Raw genomic sequence first — 6,890 nt, 5'->3', positions numbered from 1 at the left:
AAACAAATCCCGGGCGTTCCGGTTCCCGCTGAACCATTACCTTATCCCTCACTCTGGCATCTCCTGGGTAGTCGCTCGCCCTCAAGACTCTAGGCTTGAAACGTTGGCCCTGCTCTCTCTCCACAGATGCTGTCAGACCTGCTGAGATTTTCCAGCATTTTCTGTGTTTGTGTGTGAAATAAATGACTCGGGAGGCACAATGGCTCAGTGGTTAGCACTGCTGCCTCACAGCGCCAGGGACCTGGGTTCAATTCCGGCCTGGTGTGACTGTGTGGAGTTTGCACATTCTCCCGGTGTCTGTGTGGGTTTCCTCCGGGTGCTCCAGTATCCTCCAACACTCCAAAGATGTGCAGGTTAGATTGATTGGCCAAGATAAATTGACCATGAGTGTCCCAAGATGTGTAGGTTAGAGGGATTAGCAGGGTGAATAAATGGGGTTATGGGGATAGGGGCTGGGGAGGATTGTTGTCGGTGCAGATTAGCTGGGTCGATTGGCCTCCTGCACTGTCGGGGTTCTATGAGGTAGAAAGCAATCTCCTGTGAGAATGCAGCAGTGTGTAGGGGAGGTTTGGACGGTCTTGAAAGTCTTCAAGTCTTTCTGACTTGAAGACAGAAACTTCAAGAGGTTTCTGTCCCTCTGTCCCTGATATGTTCCGTCATTATCTTCCTGTGATAAACTGATCAGAAATGTGATTGTGTTTCTCCCAGCTCCTGTCACGGGCTGTGTAACTACTAATTCCTGTCAGTTTTCCTGTACATTGATAATATGGAATTTCTCCACAGTCTGATATGTGTGTGGAGGCACCGTACTAAATCTTATATCTTCAATATCTGTCCTAACATTATCTATCAATTCCTGAGACAACATGTCCCATCCCCTCCCTTCAGACTGTGAGTCAGTCATATTAATGAGTTGGAACCCCTCTGGTCTACTTTCCCCCTGAAGTTGTATGTCTGACATTGAATTCACTTCCTGCTCTGTCACTCACACTCCTCCTGACTCTTTTCTTACCCAGGGGGCACAAGTGTGGTCACTTTTCTGTAGCCCCATCAGCCAATAAGGTAAGGACGAGGCTGGTCAAATTGTCGCTCACCTCCAGGCTCCCGATTGGAACATCCTGGTCCTTGCCATCATTGGAGGGTAAATCCCGGGCATTCCAGTGCTCCCTTAACCACTACCTTATCCCTCACTCTGGCATGTCCTGGGGGAGTCGCTCCCCCTCATTTCATTCCACTCCTCCTGCTGCTGTGGGAGCTCAGACCTCAATTCCTGAAGCTGTCTACACAACTCTACAATGTAGCTTCTTCTCCTCTCTTTCAATGGCCCAGTATCTTCACTTCCAGTGAGGCTCCCAGCTCTGCCTGTCATCATGGTGTTAATCCTGTGTTCCTACTTTGTGTCGCTGATTAATACACTCACTAATACACCCACCCATCCTTTGTCCAGCTCTCCCTTTACCTGAACCCAACTTGTGGTCAGTTGTTGGGAAAAATTATTTTTCCAGACCCTTCAATTGTCTCAAACACAGATTCCTTCTCATTTTTTGTTTTTTATTCCTTCTGGCCACGATTCTCTTCAAGTCAGTTTCTCTATTGCCTCGATCGTTTAAAAAACTGTTTTCTTACTCTTTCGGCCATATTAACCATTTCATGTCAAAGGAGGTGTGGGGGGTGGGGAGGTCTCTCACTCTGGATCTTTGCTTATCTCCCCCTATCTAGTTCCAATGTCAGAGCTGATGGCCAGATTATTAAATTCAGGTCTCTTCAGTAGTTTGTATGTTGTGTCCTTTTTCCCGAACTCCATCTCTGACCCTGAATCATTTGCTCAGAACCTTTTACACAGACAATAGTCAGCAACTTATCTGGTTCAGTTTGTCTGGAGGGACTTTCCAGTCCAATAAAGTGTTTTCATGTAAGGAGCGGTGAGAGTTCCTTTCAGAGTCTCACTGAGGTTCAGAACCGGACTCTGGACGGAACAGGAATGAGCGACTGGGACAAGTATTGTGTTAAAACAACCATTTTATTGAATAATGATAAAAAGAATATATAAGAAAGATAATGTGTATGAAAAGGAAGAAAGATAACTTTATTGAAAGGAGAAAGCACTCTATATATATCTGAAGAATAGAAGACAGTCGGATGTTTGTTTAAACACAAACGATAACCCCAATTTGCTCTGTTCCATGACAGCTCCCCCAGAATTGGTACACGTTACCCTCCCCTGGGTACACACATGCCCAAGTTGCTGAGTAACCTCAATGGGTGAACACTACAGTCAGTCACTTAAGGGGTGATACGGTGGCACAGTGATTAGCACTGATGCCTCACAGGGCCAGGGAACCGGGTTCGATTCTCATCTTGGGTCACAGTCTGTGCTGAGTCTGCATGTTCTCCCCGTGTCTGTGTGGGTTTCCTCCGGGTGCTCCGGTTTCCTCCCACTGTCTGCAAGATGTGCTGGTTAGGAGTATTGGCCATGCTAAATTCTCCCTCAGTGTACCCAAACAGGCGTCAGAGTGTGGCGACGAGGTGATTTTCACAGTAACTTCATTGCAGCGTTAATGTAAGACTAATTGTTGCATTAATAAATAAACTTTTGTTTAAACGTTTCTGTTTCTAACCCTTCCTCCTGTTGTCCCTGGGTGACTATTCCACCTTGGCTGCAGCACTCAGTCTCTGAAACAATGTCTCTTTAACCTGGATTTCTGGCTCCATTCCAGTCTTGTGAAGACTGTGACACTGTCTGTCCCAAAACAAATCTCAGTTCTTCCCACAGGGACCTCAATGTGAAGCAGACTTTGTAATATTCAGCTTGTTGACGGAGCTCTTGATGATGTCTTCACATCTGTCATCAATCAGCTGTTATGTCCATCAATTAAACTTCATCTTCTAATGCTTCAGGTGAGCAGACCAGATAAGATTCCTCAGCGACTTGGTCTGTAGACCAAGGCTCACAGAATGCATCAGGTGATGAAGGAGCAGCGCTCCGAAAGCTCGTGCTACCAAATAAACCTGGTGGACTTTAACCTGGTGTTGTGAGACTACTTACTGTGCCTACCCCATTCCAACGCCGGCAACACCACAGAATGCGGTAGAACAGTACCTGTAATAAACAAGAAACAACTTATTTTAATATTCTAGCTTGAGAAAGTGGAGAAACAAAAGATTGAGTCTGAACAGCAGTTGTGTGGCCAGTCCAGAGAGAAAACACAATCTGGAAAAACAGCTCACCCCTGATTCTTCTTCTGAATGAATCAGAGCACAATCACAGCTGGGTTAAGATCAGTGTGGATCAGGTGAGAAAATACAAAATGAGTTCAAATATTAAAAATCAGAGCAGGGCAGAAATAAAATGTAAAATACAAAACTGTAAAAGTTAGTGGCAGCAGCAGGCCTCAGGCCTCGACTCAGAATATTTTTAAAATAGAAATCAGGACGATTTGACTTTTTTTCATTCATTCATGGGACATGGCATTGCTGGCTGGCCAGCAGTTATTGCCCATCCCTAGTTGCCCTTGAGAAGGTGGTGCTGAGCTGCCTTCTTGAATCACTGCAGCCCACGGGCTGTGGGTTGACCCACAATGCCACTAGGGAGGGAATTCCAGGATTTTAACCCAGCAACTGTGAAGGAACGGCGATATATTTCCAAGTCAGGTCAGTGAGTGGCTTGGAGATGAACTTGCAGGTGGTGTGTTCCCATGTATCTGCTGCCCTTGTCCTTCTAGATGGAAGTGGTCGTCGATTTGGAAGGTGCTGTCTCAGGATTTTTGGTGAATTGCTGCAGTGCATCTTGTAGATAGTACACACTGCTGCTACTGAGCGTCGGTGCTGGAGGGATTGAATGTTTGTAGATGTGGTGCCAATCAAGTGGGCTTTTTTTTGACGGGATTGCCAAGCTTCTTGATTGTTGTTGGAGCTGCACCCATCCAGGCAAGTGGGGAGTATTCCATCACACTCCTGACTTGTAGATGGTGAATAGGCTTTGGGGAGTCAGGAGATGAGTTACTCACCGCAGTATTCCTTGCCTCTGACCTGCTCTTGTAGCCACTGTGTTTATCTGGTGAGTTCAATTGAGTTTCTGGTCAATGGTGACCCCAAGGATGTTGACAGTGGGGGATTCAGTGATGGTAACACCATTGAATGTCAAAGGGCATTAGAGTGTCTCTTATTGGTGATGGTCATTGCCTGGCATTTGTGTGGCGTGAATGTTACTTGCCACTTGTCAGCCCAAGCCTGGATATTGTCCAGGTCTTACTGCATTTGAACATGGACTGCTTCAGTATCTGAGGAGTCATGAATGATGCTGAACATTGTGCAGTCATCAGCGAACATCCCCACTTCTGACCTTATGATGGAGGGAAGTTCATTGATGAAGCAGCTGAAGATTGTTGGGCCGAGGACACGACTCTGAGGAAGTCCAGACATTAACATGTTTTGTGTCTTTATCACCTTCCCCTCTGTTAAGAATTGGGGAAAATGAAAATAAACAAATGACATTGGGATAAAACAGGGAGATGTCTGAAGAGATGTGAATTGGCATCTCAGTGAGAAAAGCAAGTGTTTACTGAGGTACCTGAGGAAAGCAATGGGGTTTAGAAAAGATAACTTCAAAGTGGAGGGATAAGGAAATCGACACGGAAATGCCCAAAGCCGATTCCACAGGGTGGGTAACATCAAAGGGAAAGAATGATATATCCATAGCACAATGACTGGGGAAAAGGGGAGACAGACACAGACACAGCTAACATCAGCACACACTCAGCTGCAGAAACTGTCTCCTGAAAAGAAGCAGCAGGTTTCACCTTCACTGAAACTGAAGACAGTTTTCCCGAACGCTGACACATAACCTGTGTGTGGTAATTATTCACTGGATTTAGCTCACAGAGTTACATAATATTGGATGTTGTTTTGGAACAAAGGGACATCTCAGTGTTCAGGAAATGTAGGTGATTGAGAACAAAGGGGTAGCTTCATGTAATAGTGTGTGTGTCTAGCCCTCAGTGTAGTTAAATATATTGTCGTGTATTATAGAGCTCGTTGTTTCTTTGCCTTTTACCTGGATGAATATTCTGTATTAATTGTTCACACAAAGACTGGACTATTTCTCCCTGGTTCACACACTTTTCCTCACAGGATACCAGAGTGAAAATCGACACCACTTAGAACCAATGTTCCATGTTCCCATTCTGAGCTTTGAGATCCTCTCACATTTAACATCAGCGCGGTTCTTAACACCTCAAACAACATTCTACTCTCTGGAAACTAACTCTGGAGATTGTTGCTGGTGATGTTTACATTTTAAAATGATTCCAGATCCGAATAGTTTTGTTGTTGAGCTGCCTGCTTTAACTCTGATACAAGTTACATTTCTGACAAACTTCAAGCTTTCGGGTTTATATTTTGGGAAGAGACAAACACATTTTAAACTCTTCCTTCAGCACAGAAGCTTTCAGCATTTGGATTTGTGTCAATTGTTGTCAAACCTTTTAAAATAAACATTTCCTGTTGAGAACTTGATCAGGACCCAAAGCTCAAATCTTTAAACTTTCTAAGAATTATAATTTCCACTTTCAAAACTGAAACTCCCTTTTCCTGGTGTGTGTGGCTTTGTATCCAGATTGAAAATCCCACATGTTTACCAACACATGTTGGTGGTGTTGTGGATAGTTTGGAGGGATGTCAGAAGCTGCAGCGTGACATAGATAGGATGCAAGACTGGGCGAAGAAGTGGCAGATGGACTTCAACCCGGATAAATGTGTAGTGGTCCATTTTGGCAGGTCAAATGGGATGAAGGAGTATAATATCAAGGGTAAGACTCTTAGCAGTGTAGAGGATCAGAAGGACCTTGGGGTCCGGGTCCATAGGACTCTTAAATCGGCCTCGCAGGTAGAGGAGGTGGTTAAGAAGGCATATGGTGTGCTGACCTTCATCAATCGAGGGACTGAGTTTAGGAGTCCGGGGATAATGATGCAGCTATATAAGACCCTTGATCAGCGTGTCCATATCAGACCTCTTGTCCCCAAGCAAAAGATACCATTGGCCCTGAAGGGGTTAAATCATTTTCTTTCAACATAAAGTAAAGGTTCTAAACCAATGTGCAAACTCCACACAGACAGTGACCCAAACCGGGAATCAAACCCAGGTCCCACTGTGCCACCTGGTTCTAAACCATGACCATGCTGTGGGAATAAAAATCTTCAGATCAATTCTCAGAGTCTTAATGCTGCTGGCAATCTTGTTCCATTTGTGGTTCTCTGGAAATAAAGACACAAGGTGCATTCTGCTCAGGGGAATGGATTCAGCAATCTGAAAGTTTAAGCTGTTGTTGCAAAGAGTTCACTCTGTGTTCGTCTGCAAGAGGCTCCTGCAAAGCTGCTTCATTTTCAACACAGGGAAAAGCTGGTGTATCTTTAGAGAACAATCAAACTCTGCTTTCTGGACAGAAATCTCAACTCAAACCTTTTCACTTCAAACTTTGCTTTGTGTCATTATATTGTCCTTGAATCCAACTCATTATCCACATTGTGAAGCTTCAAATTGCTGAAACTTCACACACAAATGAGAAATTAGGGAAGGAAACACATGAAAGCTCACACACACAAATTCTTCATTGTACACAAACACACACAAATAGAAAGATATGTATATTTCCATTCTGATAACAATTATATGAACAACATTAAACTTTCAGACTCAAAACAAAGCTGCAAGTAGTAGTGGAGGGGGTGGGAGGAATCTTGGAGACTTCCACCGACAGGAACAATCTAAACAGCCGAAGCTCCCATTTCCTCAGTCCCTGCCTGTCACTGCTCAAGAACGCCCCGAGGGGAACCCTCTCGGTCTGTCACTCACTTGCCCTCTCTCATGCTCTCGCTCCCTCTCTCTCTCTCTC

The sequence above is a fragment of the Mustelus asterias genome, chromosome 8 (assembly GCF_964213995.1).
Source record: "Mustelus asterias chromosome 8, sMusAst1.hap1.1, whole genome shotgun sequence".
NCBI lineage: Eukaryota > Metazoa > Chordata > Chondrichthyes > Carcharhiniformes > Triakidae > Mustelus > Mustelus asterias.
The sequence above is the reverse complement of the archived record's forward strand: the minus strand, read 5'-3'. Positions refer to the sequence as shown.